General features: G+C 40.3%; 1 long non-coding RNA gene across 1 annotated transcript in view; it reads right to left on the reverse strand.

Moving 5' to 3' along the window:
* LOC125932572 (uncharacterized) overlaps positions 1-24,645 on the reverse strand; it is a 189,328-nt gene that overhangs the window by 23,663 nt on the left and 141,020 nt on the right. Inside the window, exons 4-5 of the long non-coding RNA XR_007460677.1 lie at positions 9,731-10,206; positions 6,498-6,594 (exon numbers count right to left, since the gene is read on the reverse strand). This is a non-coding gene — a long non-coding RNA (uncharacterized LOC125932572). The remainder of the gene's footprint in view (positions 1-6,497; positions 6,595-9,730; positions 10,207-24,645) is intronic.

Consider the following 24,645-nt stretch of genomic DNA (forward strand, 5'->3'; position numbering starts at 1 on the left):
TCTCTCTCTCTCTCTCTCTCTCAAAAATAAATAAACATTATGGGGTGCCTGGGTGGCTCAGTCGGTTAAGCACCCGACTTCAGCTCAGGTCGTGATCTCGCGGTCCATGAGTTCGAGCCCCACGTTGGGCCCTGTGCTGACAGCTCAGAGCCTGGAGCCTGTTTCAGATTCTGTGTCTCCCTCTCTCTGACCCTCCCCCGTTCATGCTCTGTCTCTCTCTGTCTCAAAAATAAATAAAGGTTAAAAAAAAAATTTTTTTTAATAAATAAATAAACATTTAAAACATTTTTTTTAAAGATATTAACAAAGGCAAAGCTGGGGAAATGGTATCCAGGAACTCTGTGTTATCTTTGAACATTTATTTCAGTGTAAAACTCATTAAAAATGAAAAGCTAAAAGAAATATTCTTGAGACATCTATTATTAAATAGGCTTGTGATCTATTCATTTTGGATAAAGAATGACATCTTTAAATTTAACAGGGAAAATCAGTGGCAAGAGGAAGAGAATTTTCTAATTAAGCAGAAGTTAGCTAAGAAAATAAACAAGGCATACAAGCCATGGCAAAAAAACACAAAAATTCTCTGGAACACAATGAACGTGAAAAACAACGTGCTGTAATTTTGCATAAAGATGAAATTCTCCATATTCTTTTATAATTCCTCAGAGACGCGTGTTCTCCTTATATTTCCTCCCTTGTAACATGACCTTCTTCCTAATATTAACCACATATACTCATCCCCATTATACATAGTCCCCTGGGTCTTTCTTTAGGAAGTTCAAAGGGGATTTTTTGTTCACACCCAAATTATTCTGAGGTATTTTCCTTCTTTCTTCTTCTGGCATGTTTATCTTGTTTTAATCACCTTGCCTCTACCATGAAAACCAACAAATGGTGTCTGACGTCCTGCTCTGTCAAGCTAGTAAGCAGAGCAGGGAAGCTGGGGACCAGCTGTTTTCCATCTCCGCCCTGGAAAGGAGAGCAGAGACCAGTGCCCAACTGAAGGCCCTGCATCCATGGGTTCCGTGAAATCCTCTTCCAATGACCTCCTGCTGCCAGAGCAGGCACCAAAGTGAAAATGGATTCTATTTCATTTCACTTTTTAAAAAAACTTTAAGTTTACTTGAGAGAGAAAGAGAGAGAGAGTACAAGCTGGGGAGGGGCAGAGAGAAGGAGAGACAGAATCCCAAGCAGGCTCCACTCCGTCAGCATAGAGCCCGATGTGGGGCTCAAACTCACAAACTACGAGATCGTGAAGTGAGCCGAGACCAAGAGTCAGACACTTAGCTGACTGCGCCACCCAGGCGCCCCTCCACCACATTTTCTAAGTACTGCCACAGGAGCATTTGGAACAAAATTGATACACATAGACTGGATCGATTCATCCAAACTGAAACAGAATGGAAGAATGAATGATTAAAAGGGGGAGATTTTCACGCTATATTTTTCTACAAGAACAGATGCAGGACACTTATTTAACGAAATAATTCAAAGCCTTTCTCTAGAAAGTAGAGATGTTTAGGCGGCACCTGGGGGCTCAGTCAATTGAATGTCCAACTCTTGATTTCAGCTCAGGCCATGATCCCAGGGGTTGTGGGATCTGGCCCCACATTGAGCCCCATGCCAGGCTCTATTCTGAGCATACAGCCTGCTTGGGATTCTCTCTCTCTCTCTCTCTCTTTCTTCCTATCTGTATTTCTCTCTCTCTACCCTTCTCCCCAGCCTCTAAAATAAAAAAATAAAAAAAAATAGAGATGTTTGGAAATGGAAAAGAAGTACAATCAAGAGCTTTCCTTTTGTAGCACATATAAACATGAAAATGTGCACAGCATTGTATTAGTTTGCTGGGGGAAAATGGAGTACGAGCTTCATAAACCTAATGGGAGAAATGACACCAATCTCTTATCCTGAGATACGAGATAAATGTTAATTCTGATAATAATACACGTGATACTGTTCTATGAAAATCACATTGACCTCAGGGCACTACTAAGAACTTGTGTCTCTTTAAAAAAAATAAATACATGACTTTTTTTCATACAATATTTAATAGCTTGAATTCATAGTGGGAACTTGCCATCTACTCATTTCCTGCAGGTGGCAGAATTACCCCGGAGGAAACAGATGGTATAAAGTATGAGGAAACAAGAAACAAAATAAAGCAGAAAAGTAAGAGAAAGTTTGTATCTTTTGGACTTTTTCCAAGTTGGAAAATACATTACCAATTGCTAAGATTAACAAAAATTCTTCATGAAATATTTAGCCAGCCATAGCCTAGCCTTTACCACCAAAGGCAATTTCTCCTAGCTGCTGCTCAGTAGAAAGATTGATCTCATACAGCGCTCCATGAGAGCAATTTCTTACCGCTCCTATAAGTCAAGGAGAATAGTTGAGGCTCTAAAAAAAAGAGAAAATAGTTGAGCATTTTCATTCAGGAGAGTGACCCAAAGCCCTCTAAGCTTGTATGCTTAACTTCTCATTCTGACTGAACATCTGAACTTTGTTGAAAATTACGTTCTTTCTAAATAAGCCTTCACTGAATCAAGTGAGAAGTACAGGAGAAAGTTGTAGCTAGTGGTGTGCTAGTCAATGTTTAACAACCCATCCTCTAGAGGGAGAAAAAAAGTATATCTGTGTGCGTGTAAACATCAGCTTATTAGAAAGTTTTAAATCCAAAAAAGAGAAAAAAGAGAAAAAGGGAAATCTATGTGATTTTCATAGAACAGTATCACGTGTATTATTATCAGAATTAACATTTATCTCGTATCTCAGGATAAGAGATTGGTGTCATTTCTCCCATTAGGTTTATGAAGCTTGTACTCCATTTTACATACCATGACCAAGTGGGACTTACCCTAGCAAGTCTGGTTCAACATTGGAAAACCTAATGCAATCCATCACATCAACAGACTGAAAAAGAAAAGCCACATGATCATATCAATAGATGCAGTTGATAAAACCCGACACCCATTCACGATGAAAATTTCCAGGAAACTAGGATTCAAAGGGAACTTTCTCAACTTGATAAATGCTATCTTTTTTTAAGAAGCCTGGGTGCCCGGGGCGGCTAAGTAGGCTGAGCGTCCGACTCTTGACTTCAGCTCAGGTCATGATCCCAGGGTTGTGCGATCACAAGATCACACTCTGCACTGAGCGTGGAGCCTGCTTGAGACTCTCTCTTGCTCCCTCTGCCCCTCTACCAGCTTTCGCTCTTTCTCTTTAAACAAATTACAAGGCCTCGTAGCTAACATCATACTACATGGTATAAACCTCTGAAACTTTCGGTACAAGCTTAGGATGTCCCCTCTTACCATGGGCTGTTTTTTTTTTTTTTTTTAATTTTTTTAACGTTTATTTATTATTGAGAGACAGAGAGACACAGAGCGTGAGCAGGGGAGGGGTAGAGAGAGGGCGAGACACAGAATCCAAAGTAGGCTCCAGGCTCTGAGCTGTCAGCACAGAACCCAACGCGGGGCTTGAACTCACAAACTGTGAGATCGCGACCTGAGCCGAAGTTGGTCGCCCAACCAACTGAGCCACCCAGGTGCCCCATCTTACCAGTGGTTTTTAACACTGTACTGGAAGTCCTTGCTGATGTAATAAGGCAAGAAAACAAAGTGAAAGGTACACAGATTTGGAAGGAAGACAAAAACCTGTCTTTGTTTGCAGATGGTATGATAGTCTATGCAGAAAATCCAAAAGCATCAACAACAACAACGACAAAAAACTTCTAAAACTATAAGTGATTATGGAAAAGTTGCAGGACATAGGTGAATATACAAAAGTTAACTGCTTTTCTATATACAAACAATGAACAAATAGAATTTGAAATTAAAAATGCAACCTCATTTATATCAGCACCCCGAAATATTAAATACTTAGGTATAAATCTAACAAAGTATGTACATTATCTATATAAGGAAACCTATAAAAGTGTGATGAATAAAATTAAAGACCTAAATAAATTAAGATATTCCATGTTCAAGGGTAGGAAAACAATATATTGTCAAGATGTCAGTGTTTCTCATTTTGATCTATAAATTCCATTTAATCTCAACAAAAATCCCAAAAAGTTTTTTTTTTAGGATATCAACAAATTGATTCTAAAGTTTATTTGGAGAGGCAAAAATACCCAGTATAGCTGACAGACTATTAAAGGACAAGACTATTAAATTAAACGACTAATGCTACTTGACTTTAAGACTTACTATAAAGCTGCAGTAATCAGAGCAGGATGAGATTGGGAAAAGAACACTCAAATAGAACAATGGAATAGAATAAGGAAGGGGCCAAGAACAGACCTTCAAAATATAGTCAATCTGTCTTTAACAAAGGAGAAAAGGCAATACAGCGGAGCCAAGATAGGTTTTCAACAAGTGGTGCTAGAAATAGACATCCACATGCAAAAAAAAAAGGAAAAAAAAAGACACAACTTTACACACTTGACAAGATTTAACTCAACATGGATGATGCACCTAAATGTAAAGCATAAAACTATAAAATTCCTAGAAGATATAGAAGATAACATAGGAGAAAATCTAATCTTTTAATGTTTTATTTTTGAGACAGAGAGACACAATATGAGGGGGGAGGGGCAGAGCGAGAGGGAGACACAGAATCAGAAGCAGGCTCCAGGCTCGGAGCTGTCAGCACAGAGCCCGACGCAGGGCTCCAACTCGTGAACCACAAGATCACGACCCGAGCGGAAGTTGGACGCTTAGCCTACTGGGCCACCCAGGTGCCCCAAGAAAATCTAGATGATGTTGGGTGTAGTGACGAATTTTTAGATAGAATACCAAATATACATGATCCATGAAGAAACAATTGATAAGCTGGATTTCATTAAAATTAAAAACTCTGTAAAAGACAACATGAAGAAAATGAAAGAACAACCACAGACTGAGAGAAAATATTTGCAAGACACATCTGATAAAGGACTAACCAAAATATACAAAGAATTTATAAAACTCAACAAGAAAACAAATAATGTGATTTAAAAAAAATGAGCCAAAGACCCTAAAAGACCCTCCCCAAAGATCTACAGTTGGTAAATAAGCATATGAGAAGATGCCCCAGGCCATATGTCATCAGGGAAATACAAATTAAAACAACAATGAGACACCACTACACATCCATCAGAATGGCCCAAATCTGGAACAATGACATCACCAAATGTTTGTGAGGATGTGGAGTGACAGGAACTCTCATACACCGCTGGTGGGAATGCAAAATGGTGCGGCTATTGTGGAAGACAATCTGGGAGTTTCTTCTAAAACTAAATATACTCTGACCCTATGGTCCAGGAATGGCACTTCTTGATACTGACCCAGAAAGTTGAAAAACTTATGTCCACGAATGCCTGCTCATGGATGTTATGGCAACTTTATTCATAATTGCCAAAACGTGGAAGCAGCCAAGATACCCCTCAGTAGGTGATGGATAAATAAACTGTGGTCCATCTGGATGATGGCGTAGTATTCAGTGCTAAAAAAAAAAAAAAAAAGAAGAAGAAGAAGAAGAAGAAGAAGAAGAAGAAGAAGAAGAAGAAGAAAAGAAAAGAGCTTAAGCCTTGGAAAAAAGGAGGAAACTTGAACGCACATTTCTAAGTAAAATAACCCAATCTGAAAAAGCTATATACCATATGATTCCAACTACATGATATTCTGGGAAAGACAAGACTATGGAGACAGAAAAAAGATCAGTGATTACTAGGGGTCCGGAGGGATGCAAGGATGAATAAGTGGAACACTGAGAGTTTTTAGGGTAGTGAAATCACTCTGTGTGGTATTTTAATGATGAATATATGTCATTATATATTTGTCCAAACCTGTAGAAGATACACTACCAAGCATGAGCTCTAAGGTAAACTACTGAGTTTGGGTGATTCTCATGAGTCACGTAGGTTCATTCTTGGTAACAAATGTACTATTCTGCTAAGCAATGCTGAAAATGGGGAATGCCATGCATGAGTGGGAGCAGGGTGTCCACAGGAAATTCCTGCACCTTCCTCTCAATTTTGTTATGAACCTCAAACTCCCCACCCCCGACAAAAGAGGGTCTTTAAAAAGTTCAGTGCCAAACGCACGAAAATAGGAATGCAGTTAAACTTTATTCCTTTTAGTTCCATTAGTACTAATAGTTATAACAGCATTGAAAACAATTGAATTCGTTGATGAGTCAATATATCAATTTTCTGAACACATCATCATACCTAGTAGTACTTTTGTATTTCCCCCAAATATGACATAATGCATCTATATTCTTGTGTTTCTCCAACACAAAGTGATTTACATTACTCATCACTAATGTAAGTGATTTTTTACGTTCGTATTTTCCAAAACTTTTCTTTCAGTTTTCAGGAGACCTTTACAAATTTCAGAAACTTTCTCTAGCTGCGACATGACGATCATTCTAGCTCGTCTGAGCTTTGTTTCCCGGCCAGCTCCCCGCACAGTTACATCACGGCGCTAGCACATACTGCTGTCCCTTCTACTCACCACAAGGGAATGTTTCCGAACGAGATTCCTGAGATTCATTCTGATTGGAGATATTCAGGCCACATCCTCACCCTCGAAGCTAAGGGTGAATTCTCTTCTGTTGAAACATACGGAATCTATCAAGGAGAGGTCAACAGGTACCCAGAATGAAATTCTCAAGTTCCAATTTCTCTGCTTTCAAATTCGGCCACAGTTTTGTCCCACCCCTTACTCCTCAACTTTATTTCCTACTAAGATCTTTCTAGGAGACAGGCTAGTCTCACCCCCAAGGAATAGAAATGTTTAAACCTGGTTTTGTACTTCGTGGTGATCTTGACATGTGGACGATCTTTTCCTTTTTAATTTCTCCCCAAGCCCCAATTCAAAACCTACACTCTGTTTTTCTTCTTGCCATGAACAATGACAGTTCAATTCAGTTAAACATTTGTGCACTAAGTACCTAATGGGTGTGACAGAAGATTTTTGAGGAGGATGTTGAGTTAGAAGTACTTGCAAAGATCTACATGTAGAAATTGATTAAGAAGGTAAATGAGAGAAGATCTAGAATTATTTAACGAGCTGGCAGGAGATGCAGACTTATTTCTATAGAAATTGGAATATAAAAAGTTGTCTAAGCTAAGGCAAGACTACAGAGAAAGAAGGAAGGCAAAATATAGGTACAAGGGTGAGATATGCAGCAAAGAGGGGTGACTGAGTCCTGTCACGTAGAGACAGAGAACAAGACAAATCTGTCCACGTAAATCGATAGGAAACTATTTAAAAAGGAGCATATTCAAAGGTATCTACTATAGTTGAATCAAGTATGATATGAACTCTGATTTACTAGGTCTTACCATTGTCTGACTGCAGCCTTGATGTCTCCTAGTACTAATTTTGATAACACAGAATGGATTTGTCACTGATAAAACTGGCTTATGTCTGCCCCCAATCCTGTTAGCCCCGGGCAAGAATGAGACAGGCCTTATACTATAAACACAGTGATCTCTTCTCGTCCACATGGCCTATGTCAGACACTTTCCAAAGAGGGAAGCATGGAGGACGCATGGCACCCCAAAGTGAGTCTTCTCCAGCAATTAATTTGATCCTCTGACCACTCCAGCTGACAGCCCCTTTATCACATACCCATCCCCAAAAGAACAAACGATGCCCTTAGTCGGATTTCAGTTTACATTCAACTTAGAGATGGCTCTTCAATCTTTGGTATAATTTGGCTGTCCTATGATTTCCACTGGTCAGACACATTAATTTATTGATACGTATAATATATAATAATAGCCACTATATCACTTCAAACCAAGTAAAAACTTTATTTAGATTTAAAAAAAAAAACAAACATCTGATCTTAAACCAACTGATTGCACCCCAGCCCTGCCCAAAAGAAGAAGGAGGAAGAGAAGGAGAAGGAGAGAAAAACATCCAGGCATTAAAAAGATTTTTTCCTTCCCTATCCTGTGAGTCACAAAGCTTGATGCCATAAAAAAGGCACTTTCTCATCCACAGACTGAATGTTATATTACATAATTACAGAGGCAACTGTATTTTCTATTACTTATTTAAACTATTCCCCAAAGTATCTTTATCACAGCAGAAGGCTAGCAAGTACATTTTAAGGGTATTAAAATTATGTCAACTCAACACCTGATTTACCAGGGATACTTATATCTTAAGTGGAAATATTCCCAAATGTACTTCAGGAAGAAAAAGGCATTCATATTTTCACACCAGGGCTGTGGCTGGCTGGCGGGAGAAGAAAGTCAGGAACAAATGGGGTATAAGGGAGCTTTTCTGGCTGATGAAAATATTGTCTTGATTGGTGATGGCAGTTACATGACTATATAAATTTGTCAATATTCATAAAAGTATACATTTAGAAAGGTGGATTTTACTGTTAGTAACAGTAAATGGGGATGTGAAAATGAAAATAAAATAAAATGTAAAAGTTTATTCTTTTAAGAAATTATTTCCTGGGGCGCCTGAGTGGCTCAGTCAATTAAGCGTCCGACTTCGGCTCAGGTCATGACTTCACGGTTTGTGGGCTCGAGCCCCGCAACGGGCTCTGTGCTGATGGCTCAGAGCCTAGAGCCTGCTTTGGATTCTGTGTCTCCCTCTCCCTCTCCCTCTCCCTCTCTCTCTCTCTCTCTCTCTCTGCCCCCTCCCCCACTCACGTTCTGTCTCTGTCTCTCAAAAATAAATAAATGTAAAAAAAATTTTTTTTTTAATTATTTCCTGAACCTCTTGGTATAGGGAAAAAAAGGCAGGAGGGAATTAAAACTCACCAAAATCACTCTGAGGAATTTCTGGATTATATGATTATCATTATACTCAAAAGTTGGTAAATATATATATATCCTTTAAGACATGAAAATACAATAAACTTGGAATATACAAAATGTAGAGATACAACTTTAAAAACTGAAGGACACAGTAATTCTTCAATCCTCAAAACTTGGATATGACGTTTTTTTTTCAATCTTTTCATTTAATCAAATAGGTTTTGGGCATAAGCATTCTCATTTTAAGGTACTTTAAAACAACTTCCAATAAGACACTTTGAAATGTCATATAGTAATTCACACAATCCGAAACGTAAAAATTGGTGAAATGATTTAATTCCACTCACTGAATACGAACAACACCTCCTAAGCATGGGAAACAATGTTAGCTGTTTAAACGGTGACTGGGAAGATGAGTAGGCTGATGACTGAATTAATGGAAGAAAAAACACACATAAGACAGAGGCTTTAAGCAAGGCTGAGCCCACACACAACATAAAGGGATGCTGGGGCTGCTTGAAAGCTTGGCTGCAAGAGCCAGAGTTCCACTAAGCGCAGAGGAAGCAGTAAGCATGGCCTGTCGGGAAGTCTGGAAATAAAACCAGTAGATGGAGGAGGAAGCAGAGTAGAGAGAATCTGTGATTGGAATTCAAAGGCACAACAGCGGCGAATCAAAATCATCCAAGTACGGAAGGCAGCATCCAGGAGGAAGGGTTCACCTTGTCAAAGAGCTTGGCTACCTCTCTCTCAGACACAAAATACAAATGACCCAAACGAAATACGCTGATATTGATAATGTGCGAGAAGGCAGGCAGTGCCATGTGATGTACGAGGATGGCCGTTGTGCTCCAGGAGATCAGGGTGGGAGAACTTGGGCAACATGGAACACTGAATCGATTATGCCCTCCACCCCACCCCTAGGCGTCAGTCAAAATCAAAATAATATTAAAAACAAATTACCTGAGGCGCGCCTAGGTGGCTCAGTCGGTTGAGAGCCTGAGGGTGGCTCAGGTCATGATCTCACAGTTCGTAGGTTTGAGCCCCGCATTGGGCTCTGTGCTGACGGCTCAGAGCCTAGAGTCTGCTCCGGATTCTGTGTCTCCCTCTCTCTCTGCCCCTCCCCTGCTCACGCTTTGTCCTGCTCTCTCTTAAAAATAAATAAAAACATTAAAAAAATTTACAAAAAAAAATTACTTGTAATGAAATTCAATGAAGCCCTGATACTCCCTTAAGAACAACTTTTGTTGCCTTGCTTTAAAAAGAAACGACGTTCAGTGCTTCTGTTCCGCTGGTGCCCGAAATTCACATCCAGTCTGTTGCTGGCGGCTTGCTCAGGCCATGCGTGTGGGACGGCATCACCTCAGTGAATGCACACAGCGATGGGTTGTTTGCTCAGTCTCCCGGGGATGAATCGGAGTAAACAGGCTCCCAAGATTCTGTTAATGTAAGTGAAAAAGCAAATGCATTAATGAAGTGAGAATGTTACAAACAACCCCGATATTCTAATTTCTAGCCCACCTTCTCCCTGTGCTGTTTAATTCACGCTACGGATATCCTTTTCCAGGGCTTAATAGTCATCTGTCTGCATTTTTGCCTTTATCAGAGAACCTCAGAAACCAGGCACAGGATTAGAAATGTACATAGGGGCACCTGAGTGGTTCAGCCGGTTAAGCATCTGACTCTTGGTTTCCGCTCAGGTCATGATCTCACGGCTTATAAATTCTAGCCCTGCACTGGGCTCCTGCTTGGGATTCTCTCTCCCTCCCTCTCTCTTTCTGCCCCTCCCCCACTTGTGCTTGCTCTCTCTCCCTAAGTGAATAAATCAACTTATATAAAAAAATGTACATTAAGTGAACACAGAAGCAAGCCTTCACATACCAGGAACTACACCAAGCACTGGACACGCACTGAAAAATGAAGGAGGTACACTGTAAACTTCCTATCTTAGAGCCTAGCAGAGGACAGTAACATTAAAACAATAATTATAAAAATGGAATTCTGCAAAACAATAGAGGAATTGATTCAGCTGGTGTGGCCAGTGGGAGCACCTCTGAGAAAATCACATTGTAACTCACCTTTTGCTACATGGTCTCAAAGTACACTCTCCCAGCCCTGATGCTACTTGGGAGAAAAATTAAGAGTCTACGTGCCAGAAGTTTTGTATCCTGCAGATTGAATGTGACAGCCAGTATTTTAAAAAATGACACTTGGAAGCCATGAGGAAGGCGTGTTCTGGGGTCAAACCATCGAATTGGAGATGCTTGCTGACTGCAAGACCCTGGACTAGTGACTCAACTTGTACTAACATCAGTTCTTCATCTTGTAGAATAGATGTATCACATGCTTCGTAAATGATCATCAAGACGAATCAGGGTAATCTGTGAAAAAAAATTAGCACAATGACGAAGTGCTAAGTATTCAATATCTGTCGTCACATTAGGTTTCTTCTCTGTAAATGCTTCACAGACCTTGCCAACTTTTGCTGTTGGGAAGGCGCTCTTTTCCCAATACTCATCGAGACTATTCCTGCTTGTTGACACACTCTTTCTTGAAAAACCTTAGTGTCCGATCAAGTTACAGACTTGGTCTTGAAGACATTCTGTAGTTTAGGTTGACTTCTTCAGAAATCTGATACGTACATCAAGATTTTGATAGGTTAAATGTCTCAAACAGAGGTAGTGTCACATCAGAGATTAAGAGGATGGGTTCCAGACCCCACTGACCTGGGTTAAAAATCCCAGCATTACCATTTATTAGCTAAGTGACTTTGAAATAAATACTTAAACTTTCTGTGGCCCGATTTCATCATATATAAAACAATAATAATAATAGTACCTGCCACATACTATTGTTATAAGGAATAAATAAGTGTGTTACGTAGAGAGCTTAAAACCTTGTCTGGCACTTAAACACTGGTATATGCATTAGCTACTATAATGCTTTCATTAAATCTTCTCAACTATACACTTTAAATGCTAACATTTAATGAAATTGTAAGGTCTGTGGAACCTTTAGATATTGTTCATTGTATCTCCAGTACTTAGAACAGCATCTACTCAACAAGTATTATAAATATAAACACAAATTAATATAAGTTAATACACTAAATTCATGGGTGAGTGAAGATACATGAATTCCTATGTTACAGATAAGGATATTATAACTGAAGGTAGTTTGCTGATTTCTCCAATATGTACCGAACATGTAACAGGATCAGCCTATGTCTCTGACTATAAAACACCTAGGCTTAACCACATATATTTGTAGTGGAAACATGCAGGGCTCAGCTAAGGGAAAAGAGAAAGCAGATCATGGAAATAACCAGTTTGGGGAACTGCTAATGGTGGGGCTGAAGAACAAAAGGGAGTCCAAATTGACAGAAAATCCTATACTAAAGTGTATTCCAAATCAGAATCTTTTAGGATGGTGCTCCAGAATCTGAATTCCTAACAAACAGCCCGGTAATTCTATGCTCTCAATGCTTGGGACGTCCTTCGTAGAACATACTCCAAAGGGACTGACATGGTGGACGCTGAGGTTAGGAAGTGAAAGGCAAGGATGTAGGAATGTAACCAAGGGTAGAAAATTCAGAGAGGTTACAATCGGGAGTAAAGTACTAGTCTCGAAGGGGATCATCAAGAATCTCTCCAGCGAGAGGGCTGAACTGCTGTCGGAATAAACTCGAAGTATCTTAATGATCTATCAAAAGTATATTTTTATTACTTGGACTATTGAAAGTTGTGGGTTTGTTGTTGTTGTTGTTGTTGTTGTTGTTGTTGTTGTTGTTTGGTTTGGTAAGGATTGGAAGAAATAGGATGCTGAGATTCCAAAGAGTTCTCATGGCGTGCACTTGAACCATCTCCGCAATGCAGTTTACCTTCCCCTCCACGCTTCTGTGCCCTGGGATTGAGGAGGGCAGTGTGGCACCTGACTGTCTGTTAGGAGGAGAACTGCCACTGAGTGTCTCCAACATACTCGCCTGTCCTACGGACAAAAGTCACAGTGTCAAACTCTAGCCTATACCGCACAGAGTCCTAAGTGCAGGTCATGTGTATGAAGCTAGCAAGTAGTTGTAATACTTATCTCTCAATTATCATTGATTATTAGATAACAATACATCTGCCTCTGGGGCACCTGGGTGGCTCAGTCAGTTAAGCATCCGACTTCATCTCAGGTCGTGATTTCACTGTTCCTGAGATCTCACCGTTCGAGCCCCATGTAGGGCTCTGTGCTAACAGCCCAGAGCCTGGAGCCGGCTTCAGATTGTGTCTCCCTCTCTGCTCTTACTCCGCTCATGCTCTATCTCTCTCTCAAAAATAAATGAACATTAATTTTTTTTTATAAATTTCACCTGCTTTTAAGAGTCACCCCTCTTTATGGTACTATCTTAAAAATCACAAGCATAAGTTTAAAAATTAAGTAGTTATCGCTTCAAAAACACGTATGTCATATATGTATGATTTTTAAAAAAATACTCAGAAAATGTTGTTTTGATGTTGCCAAGAAACATTAAGTTTAGCAATAGTGGGCCCACAAGTTTTCACACATGATCCTAATTTAGTCCTTTTCTTTAGGCTAAAGAGGAAATGCATTTCCAATTAATAATTCAATGCATTTGTGCATGAAGAGATGAATATTTTGGATGCCATCCTTAATATAAGAAATGGAAACTATTCCTTAAAACTGCTTCATAAATACTCAGTATGTCTACCAATTACTAAATCTGTTTGCATATGTATCTATCTTTACATATTTCGGTAATGTTAAGGAATTCTCAGAGACAACGATTGATTTCCTATAAATGGAAAGCCTCTAAAATTGATCTAACGGTGCTTACTCAGCCCATCTTATGTAGTTTAGGTATTTACCTACTCTTTCTCCCATAATGTCATATTGGTAAATATTCAGCGAGCTCTTATTCTAAAGCTTCTTTTGTTGGCTCTCTGATGCTCTGTGGTATGCCATCCATCCACTTTTTACCTTCTTCCAACTTTCTGAAGAGCCTCTGGCTCCCTCACTTCCAGCTCAACATTTAACGAAGCCACTCTCTTGAAAGTTATTACAAAATCTAATACTTTTCCCAGTCCTCATTTTTAAAATGAGCCTGTTCCAACAACTTTGCCCTCATTTGATTTCCAGAAAATGGCAAGTTTTTAAAGACATTTTCTCAGTCTCCTTTCATTTTGAAAATGTTACATTATGCAACATACTTAACAGAGATAGAAAATAATATAACAGATCTCTCATGGACTCAGCACTAAAACAGATGTTAACATTTTGTCATATTAAACTCAAAATTCACCTTTCTACCAGAATAAGAAGAAAATGATTCACAAACAGCCAGAGCCCTAACCAGAACCTTCCCCCCCCCTCACTTCCCCAAAGGAACGTGTACATCATTTCCATGCATAGTTTTGTACATTTACTGCATGTGTATTCATAAACAATATACACTATGCCTTAATATTTGCATGACTCTTACCAAATTCTGCACCTCTTTCTGCAACATGCTTTTTAATGATATTATGGGTTTTAAAATTAGCCACGTTTATGCATGTAACTGAACTCTATTCCTTGCATCTGCTGTATACATCAAGATTTATTCATTTCTCTACCCCATGAAAATTCGTTTTTTCCCTCTTTTTTTGCAACAACACACAGTCCTGAAATCATAATCTTTGTACATGTCTCTGTGTATAAGAATTTCTCCAGGGTAGAACCTGAGGAGTAGAATCTCTAACTCAAAGAGCATGTGTGTCTTAAGTTTTATTAGTTATCAAGTTGTTCCCTTAAGCGAATGCCCCAGTTTACACTCCCACCAGTTCTGTCCCACCTCTTCTCCATGTTCTCTCCACCACTTGCCATTATTAGATGCACTAATGTGTTCGGATGTGATGGATGATGGGATGGATATGACAGAGTACCTCCTTCTTTGGGTCTGTATTTTCCTTATTGCCAGTTAGGCTGAGCATCTTTCCCTATGTTTACTGGTCACTAGTGTTTATCTCTTGTCATTTACATGCTCATAGTCTTTGCCCACTTTCTGTTGGGTTCTTTTTATTAATATATAGAAGCATTTTACTTTGTTTTTATATATAACTTATTGTCAAATTGGTTTCCATACAACACCTAGTGCTCATCCAAAGAGGTGTCCTCCTCTATGCCCATCACCCACTTTCCCCTCTGCCCCACCCCCCATCCACCCTCAGTTTGTTCTCAGTATTTAAGAGTCTCTTATGGTTTGCCTCCTTCCCTCTCTGTAACTTCCCCCCCCCTTCCCCTCCCCCCTGGTCTTCTGGTAAGTTTCTCAGGATCCACATAAGAGTGAAAACATATGGTATCTTTCTCTGCCTGACTTATTTCACTTAGCATAATACTCTCCAGTTCCAACCACATTGCTACAAATGGCCAGATTTCACTCTTTCTCATTGCCAAGTAGTATTCCATTGTATATATAAACCACATCTTCTTTATCCATTCATCAGTTGATGGACATTTAGGCTCTTTCCATAATTTGGCTATTGTTGAAAGTGCAGCTATAATCATTGGGGTACAAGTGCCCCTTATGCATCAGCACTCCTGTATCCCTTGGGTAAATTCCTAGCAGTGATATTGCTGGGTCATAGGGTAGATCTATTTTTAATTTTCTGAGGAATCTCCACACTGTTTTTCAGAGCGGCTGCACCAGTTTGCATTCCACCAACAGTGCAAGAGGGTTCCCGTTTCTCCATATCCTCTCCAGCATCTATAGTCTCCTGATTTGTTCATTGTAGCCACTCTGAGAGGCATGAGGTGATATCTCAGTGTGGTTTTGATTTGAATTTCCCTGATAAGAAGTGACGGTGAGCATCTTTTCATGTGCCTGTTGGCCATCTGGATGTCTTCTTTAGAGAAGTGTCTATTCATGTTTTCTGCCCATTTCTTCACTGGATTATTTGTTTTTTGGGTGTGGAGTTTGGTGAGTTCTTTATAGATTTTGGATACTAGCCCTTTGTCCGATATGCCATTTGCAAATATCTTTTCCCATTCCGTTGGTTGCCTTTTAGTTTTGTTGACTGTTTCCTTCACAGTGCAGAAGGTTTTTATGTTGATGAGGCCCCAATAGTTAATTTTTGCTTTTAATTCCCTTGCATTTGGAGATGTGTTATGTAAGAACTTTCTGTGGCTGAGTTCAGAGAGGTTTTTTCCTGCTTTCTCCTTTAGGGTTTTGATGGTTTCCTGTCTCACATTCAGGTCCTTCATCCATTTTGAGTTTACTTTGGTGAATGCTGTAAGAAAGTGGTCTAGTTTCATTCTTCTGCACGTTGCTGTCCAGTTCTCCCAGCACCATTTGTTAAAGAGACTGTCTTATTTTTCCACTAGATATTCTTTTCTGCTTTGCCAGAGATTAGTTGGCCATACTTTTGTGGGTCCAATTCTGGAGTCTCTGTTCTATTCCACTGGTCTGTGTGTCTGTTTTTGTGCCAATACAATGCTGTCTTGATGATTATAGCTTTGTAGTAGAGGCTAAAGTCTGGGATTGTGATGCCTCCCGCTTTGGTCTTCTTCTTCAAAATTGCTTTGGCTATTCGGGGTCTTTTGTGGTTCCATACAAATTTTAGGATTGCATGTTCTAGCTTTGAGAAGAATGCTAGTGCAATTTTGATTGGGATTGCATTGAATGTGTAGATAGCTTTGGGTAGTATTGACATTTTAACAGTATGTATTCTTTTGATCCATGAGCATGGAATGTTTTTCCATTTCTTTGTATCTTCTTCAATTTCCTTCATAAACTTTCTATAGTTTTCAGCATACAGATCTTTTACATCTTTGGTTAGGTTTATTTCTAGGTATTTTATGATTCTTGGTGCAATTATGAATGGGATCAGTTTATTTCTCTTTCTGTTGCTTCATTATTGGTGTATAAAAATGCAGCTGATTTCTGTACATTAATTTTGTACCCTTCAACTTTCCTGAATTCATGGATCAGTTCTAGCAGACTTTTGGTGGAGTCTATGGGATTTTCCATGTAAAGTATCATGTCATCTTTGCAAAAGTGAAAGCCTGACTTCATCTTTGCCAATTTTGATGCCTTTGATTTCCTTTTGTTGTCTGATTGCTGATGCTAGCACTTCCAACACTATGTTAAACAACAGCAGTGAGAGTGGACATCCCTGTCATGTTCCTGATCTCAGGGGGAAAGCTCTCAGTTTTTCCCCATTGAGGATGATGTTAGCAGTGGGCTTTTCATAAATGGCTCTTATGATGTTTAAGTATGTTCCTTCTATTCCAACTTTCTTGAGGGTTTTTGTTAAGAAAGGATGCTGAATTTTGTCAAATGCTTTTTCTGCACCTATTGACAGGATCATATAGTTCTTTTCTTTTTTTAATGTGATGTATCACATTGATTGATTTGCGGATGCTTAACCAGCCCTGCAGCCCAGGAATGAATCCCACTTGATCATGGTGAATAATTCTTTTTATATGCTGTTGAATTCGACTTACTAGTATCTTGTTGAGAATTTTTGCATCCATATTCATCAGGGATATTGGCCTGTAGTTCTCTTTTTTTGCTGGGTCTCTGTCTGGTTTGGGAATCAGAGTAATGCTGGCTTCATAGAATGAGTCTGGAAGTTTTCCTTCCCTTTGTATTTTTTGGAACAGCTTGAGAAGGATAGGTATTATCTCTGCTTTAAATGTCTGGTAGAATTCCCAGGGAAGCCATCTGGTCCTGGACTCTTATTTGTTGGGAGATTTTTGATAACTGATTCAATTTCTTCACTGGTTATAGGTATGTTCAGATTTTCTATTTCTTCCTGTTGGAGTTTTGGAAGTGTGTGGGTGCTTAGGAATTTGTCCATTTCTTCCAGGTTGTCCAGTTTGTTGGCATATAATTTTTCATAGTATTCCCTGATGATTGCTTATATTTCTGATGGATTGGTTATAATAATTCCATTTCCATTTGTGAATTTATCTATTTGGGTCATATCCCTTTCTTTTTGAGAAGTCTGGCTAGAGATTTATCAATTTTGTTTAGTTTTTCAAAAACCTAACTCTTGGTTTCATTGATCTGCTCTACTGTATTTTTAGATTCTATACTGTTTATTTCTGCTCTGATCTTTATTATTTCTCTTCTTCTGCTGGGTTTGGGGTGCCTTTGCTGTTCTGCTTCTATTTCCTTTAGGTTTGCTGTTAGATTTTGTATTTAGGATTTTTCTTGTTTCTTGAGATAGGCCTGGATTGCAATGTATTTTCCTCTCAGGACTGCCTTTGCTGCATCCCAAAGCTTTTTGGATTGTCGTTTTTTCATTTTCATTTGTTTCCATATATTTTTAAATTTCTTCTCTAATTGCCTGCTTGACCCATTCTTTTTTTAAATTTTTTTTTAAACATTTATTTATTATTGAGAGACAGAGAGATACAGAGCGTGAGCAGGGTAGGGGTAGAGAGAGGGGGAGACATAGAATCCGAAGTAGGCTCCAGGGTCCGAGCTGTCAGCACAGAGCCCAACGCGGGGCTCGAACTCACAAACTGCAAGATCATGACCTGAGCCGAAGTCATCGGCCCAACCAACTCAGCCACCCAGGGGCCCCAGACCCATTCATTCTTTAGTAGGGTGTTCTTCAACCTCCATCCTTTTGGAGGTTTTCCAGACTTTTTCCTGTGGTTGATTTCAAGTTTCATAGCATTGTGATCTGAAAGTGTGCCTGGTATGATCTCATTTATTTTATACTTATGAAGGGCTGTTTTGTGACCCAGTATGTGATCTTGGAGAATGTTCCATGTGCACTCGAGAAGAAAGCATATTCTGTTACTTTGGGATGCAGAGTTCTAAATATACCTGTCAAGTCCATCTGATCCAATGTATCACTCAGGGCCCTTGTTTCTTTATTGATCCTGTGTCTAGATGATCTATCCATTGTTGTAAGTGGGATATTCAAGTCCCCTGCAATTACCACATTCTTATCAATAAGGTTGCTTATGTTTGTGATTGTTTTATGTATTTGTGGGCTCCCATATTTGGCACACAGACAATTATAATTGTTAGCTCTTCTTGATGGATAGACCCTGTAATTATTATATAATGCCCTTCTTCATCTCTTGTTACAGCCTTTCATTTAAAGTCTAGTTTGTCTGATAAAAGTATGGCTACTCCAGCTTTCTTTTGACTTCCAGTGGCATGATAAATAGTTCTCCATCCCCTCACTCTCAATCTGAAGGTGTCCTCAGGTCTAAAATGAGTGTCTTGTAGATAGCAAATGTACGGGTCTTGTTTTTTTTTTGTTGTTTTTTTTTTTTAAATCCATTCTGATACCCTGTCTTGTTGAAGCTTTTAGTCCATTTACATTCAGTGTTATTATTGAAAGATATGGGTTTAGAGTCATTGTGATGTCTTTAGGTTTCATGCTTGTAGTGATGTCTCTGGTACTTTGTGGTCCTTGCAACATTTCACTCACAGAATCCCCCTTAGGATCTCTTGTAGGGCTGGTTTAGTGGTGATGAATTCCTTCATTTTTTGTTTGTTTGAGAAAACCTTTATTTCTCCTTCTATTCTGAATGAAAGACTTGCTGGGTAAAGGATTCTCGGCTGCACATTTTTCCTGTCCATCACATTGAAGATTTCCTGCCATTCCTTTCTGGCCTGCTAAGTTTCAGTAGATAGGTCTGCACTACTCATATGTGTCTACCTTTGTATGTTAAGGCCTGTTTATCCCTAGCTACTTTCAGAATTCTCTCTTTATCCTTGTATTTTGCCAGTTTCACTATGATATGTCGTGCAGAAGATCAATTCAAATTACATCTGAAGGGAGTTCTCTGTGCCTCTTTTTTTTTTTTTTTTTAAGTTTATTTATTTTTGAGACAGAGAGAGACAGAGCGTGAACAGGGGAGGGGCAGAGAGAGACAGAGGCACAGAATCTGAAACAGGCTCCAGGCTCTGAGCTGTCAGCACAGAGCCTGACGCGGGACTCAAACTCACGGACCGTGAGATCATGACCTGAGCTGAAGTCGGCCGCTTAACCGACTGAGCCACCCAGGCGCCCCCTCTGTGCCTCTTTGATTGCAATGCCTGTTTCCTTCCCCAGATCGGGGAAGTTCTCAGCTATGGTTTGTTCAAGTACACCTTCACCCCCTTTCTCTCTCTCTTTCTTCTAGAACTCGTATGACACAGATATTTTTCTGTTTGATTGCATCACTTAGTTCTCCAATTCTCCCCTCATTCTCCTGGATTTTTTTATGTCTCTTTTTCTCAGCTTCCTCTTTTTCCATAATTCTATCTTCTAAGTCACCTATTCTTTCCTCTGCCTCTTCAGTCCGAGCTGTGGTCACCTCAATTTTATTTTGCACCTCATTTAGAGCACTTTTTAGTTCCTCATGTCTTAGTCCCTTGATCTCTGTAGCAATAGACTCTCTGCTGTCCTCTATGCTTTCTCAAGCCCAGCGATTAATTTTATGACTATTATTCTAAATTCTTGTTCATTATGTTGCTTAAATCGGTTTTGATCAATTCGTTAGCTGTTGCTACTTCCTGGAATTTCTTTTGAGGAGAATTCTTCTGTTTCGTCATTTTGGCTAGTTTTCTGTCCCTTATGCATTTTAAAAGCTTGTTGTGTGCTCTGACCTGCGAGCACTGCTATATTGAAGAAGGGTCATACATTGTCCAGGGCCTGGCCCTTCAGAAGTGTTCTTTCGGTGATTGTTAGTTGCTCTCTGTGGTTGTGACTTTGGTTACTTTATTACCCTACTCCTAGTGGTATTTTGGACCCTCCCCCAGGTGTGCTTTGATTTGTTCCTTGGAGTAGCCCTGGAAAGGAAAACAGACAGACAAACAGGAGACAAAAACACACAAACACACAAATAACACAACAAAGAAACAAACAAAAGCAAAAAACTAAAAACAAAATACCCAAAACACCAACTATGTAAGGAAGAGGGTGGAGGTGGTGGTGAAGGAAAAGCACAAAGACAGAATGACAGGAGCGGGGGTGGGGCGGGGGGGGGCGGGGAGAGAAAATATACACTGACTAGGCAGAGAGACTAAAAGGCTTAATCCAGAGAGAACGGAAAATGAAGAAGGAGGCGGGGAAAACGAAACGAAGGTACAGTTACCCAGACAGAGAAACTATATGGCTTGATTATTCCAGAGGGACAGAAAAGAGTGTAAAGGAGGTGTAGAACATGTGTCAAGACAGTGGATTAAATGCGTCTGTTTAGACAGACCAATAGCCAGAGTAACCAGCCTAGGGGCGGGAAGAGATAAGGAGGAGAAATGGGGGTTGGGGAAGAATATACCTATATATCCAGAGCTGACCTAGAGTTAATCCAGGAAATGCTGCATCGCCGGTTGGGAGTAGCTCTTTGCAGGGTCTGTGCCGATCCGGTGCATACGCAGTTACCCAGTGCAAGGGGTAAGCTTTGGGGTGATCTGGACCCACCTCCACTGTGGGCCCCAGGAGCGATCCCTGAGGTCCTGCCTTGGTGGTGGTGGTGGTGGGGCAGGGGATGGTGATCCCTCAGTCTCTTCTCCACGGAGCCGGAAAGGTAGACTCAGTTGGAGTCGTCCTCACTGTGCCCCGGGCGCAGACAGGGCGGTCCTTCTCGCTCCACCAACTCCCCTGACCCTGCGCTTGGCTAGGATTCAAAGTCCCGCTCCGTGCACTCAGGCGCTGGGGAAGCGCCTCTCAGTGTGGAGATGTGTGGTCCGGCTGGCTTTGTCCGTGCCCTTGCACTTCGGGGAGGACCGCCTTCTCCTACTGCGGACTGGCCACTGCCCTTGCTGCAAGCCCCCGGGGTGGCGGACACAGGCAGGCTTTGTCTTTTCCCACAGCACTCCAGGGAAACGGCAGCGTTTTCCTCTACTTTCTGTTTTTTGAGAGAGAGCGTGCATGTGTTAGCAGGGAAGGGGCAGAGAGAGAGGCAGACAGAGAATCCCAAGCAGGTTCCTTGCTGTCAGAGCAGAGCCCGATGTGGGGCTGGAACTCATGACCTGAGCCGAAATCAAGAGTCAGATGCTCAACCAACTGAGCCACGCAGGTGCCCCTACGAGCACTTTAAATAGACATTACCCCTTTGTTTACTTACATAGAATGTAAAATATCTTCTGACACTTTGTAAAAAACTTCAAAAAATCTTTTAACAAGGTCTTTGCTTTTTCTATTTGCCATGTAAAAGTTTTATTTCAAAAATCATTTTTTAAATGTTTGCTCTGTGTTGTGAAATAATGTTTCCCATGTGTTACTCTATTGGTATAGTATTAACAGTATCATTAGGTTACTCTTGTGAGTTTTGTTGTTTGAATCTTAGGTATTATTGTTTGTTTTTTAATCTGATTTATCTATTAATGACTGATGGAGGTGTATAAAAATCTCCCATTACAATGATGACCTTCTTGATTCCTTCTTACACTTTTATCAGGAGATATTTGAAGCATGTTCAACCAAATTTGGAATGACTAAATCTTTCTGGTAAATAAAACTTTTTATGAGTATGTATTAACAATGTTTATGTTAATGCTTTTTTGCTTTCAAATCTATTTTGCCTGATATTATATATTTATACCAGTTTTGTTGGAATATCTCTTCAATTTTTTCCTGTCTCTGTGTTCTCCTTCTGAAATCATGATTAGACTCTCATTCTGTGTATCTTTTATAAGCTCTTTGATATTTTCTATCACTTTCTCCATGCTTCATAAAGGTAATTGTTTATCAGATGAATCTTTAAATTTACTCTTTTATCTTGTATTGAATTCTAATTTCAGTGATACATCTTGTATCTGGAAATCATATGTGGCTCTTTCACAAACCTGTCTGTTAGATTTTGTTATACACTCTTACGTAGTCAGAATTTTTCCTACTTTTATTGGTTGGTAGTCATTAAATACACTTCTTTAAAAATTCACATCCAGTATCTCCCGTCCCTCCAGGGACTGCTTATGCTGTTTTGTATGTCCTACTCATATGAGATTGCTTCTTTAGAAGTTTGGTGATTTAAAAACGTGAGCGCATATTTCTTGTGACTTTATGTGCATGGACCCTTTGTTGGTTGGGACAAACAGGTGCTCCTTTAGAGGATCTGTGTGTGCTGCTGTAAAGAACACTTCCAGCCCAGGGCTGCCTGAAAACACACGGAATGTTAGGTGTCTGAGGAACACATTAGTGCTATGTATCCTGGCTTCAAGTTCACACCTGGACGACATCCACTGTGGACTTCACCTGTCTAGACTCTTCACGCACTTGAGTTTGCTCCCTGACCTAGGCTAAAAATGGCTCTATAATGGGATTGTTGGAAGAGGATATGGACCTTGAAGAACATGGAACAGAGGGGCAAAAGGCAAAACTCAAAATATTACAGGGATACTGCGTGGCTTTCCCAAGACTGGAAAAACATATATGCTTCTATTTTTGGACGTAAGAGTGTGAGGGCCTTGGGGTCCTGCCCACTTACGTACAAAGCCCCCCAGAGAGGTATGGCTTCAGTGTCCGCAATGCCTAACGTTGGCCCAGAGGGAACAGAGTGCACAAACCTGTAAACAGCAAGCATGGGCCACCCAAGGGACAACAGAAATGTAAATCTTTAAAGGTGTCAGCTAATGCCAACAAGAGAGCTCCACCCACAAGGAGTTAGGAATGGCACTGGATCCACTCGGAACACATATCCCCAAAAGAATGATTTAAGTAAATTTGTGGTTCAGAGGCTATGAGCAAACAGACAAATAAATAAAAACCCACCACTTGAGAGGGCTGCGGTAGGAGAAAGATCATCAAGGGAAAGCCAGGTTTACATGAGCGCGTTGACGTGAAGCAGATGTTCAGAGGCGAGTTTGAGGTTGGAAGAGGTTTTGCCGATGATGAATTTGAGGGAAGCGCCATGCAATCATCCAGTAGATGGGAGCAGGTGAGACGTAGGGCAGAAACGGGCTCGTGTGGAACCTTAGTGAAGTCAAAACGAGGTAGACACAGGAAGATCTGGGAGACTGCGTTCTGATGGCTTCATAGACAGGGATAAAAAGCTACGGTATTTGCCCTGGTGGATTCACAGTCACGACAGCTGGGAGGTGAGGGTGACATGAAGGTTGGGCGCCCTCTGACCCTTGCAGTGGAAATGAGGGTACTGGGATCACAGCAGAGGACAGGAGATTGAGGGAGCACCATTTAATTTCAGTGCTTAGGACTTGTCTTCAGCCCTTTTGTAAATAGGACAACGTTTTTTTTTTTTAATGTTTGTTTATTTTTGAGAGAGAGCCAGAGCATGAGTTGGGAGGGGCAGAGAGAGGGAGACACAGAATCCGAAGCAGGCCCCAGGCTCTGAGCTGTCAGCACAGAGCCTGACGTGGGGCTCGAACTCATGAACTGTGAGATCATGACCTGAGCTTAAGTCGGACACTTAAGCTCCCCTAGGCACCCCTAGAAATAGGACAATCTTAATATGAGTGAGCAAGAGGGCAGAGATCATTAGAACCACTAAAATATGAAAAACTCCATAGATACCCCAAAAGTATTCATTGATATGATTCAGGAAATTGTTAAGATTGATGAATTCTGCATCTTGAGATGGCTATATAATGCCATCTAGCAGAATATTTCATACACGTCAATTAACACCAAGATATTCCCTTGTCTAATCTAAAGCTATAGACAATTTTTACAGGCATCGAGGCAGCAGATATTTTTCTACCAGAGGGAAAAACTCAGTCTGGTTTCAGCCTTGTCCAGAGCAAATTTTAACACAGAAGAAAACTGAGCAATTGTCACAGGATTTTCAAGGTAAAGAGGTTGTGCCCCAAGGATTACATCCAGCCACCACATTATTATAAAGGCAGCAGGCAGGTACTCATAAAACTCAAAGAACTCGGGAAACACAGCACTCATGATCCCTCTTGAAACACTGCTCAACAATAA

The sequence above is a fragment of the Panthera uncia genome, chromosome D2, assembly GCF_023721935.1.
Source record: "Panthera uncia isolate 11264 chromosome D2, Puncia_PCG_1.0, whole genome shotgun sequence".
In the NCBI taxonomy this organism is placed as follows: Eukaryota; Metazoa; Chordata; class Mammalia; order Carnivora; family Felidae; genus Panthera; species Panthera uncia.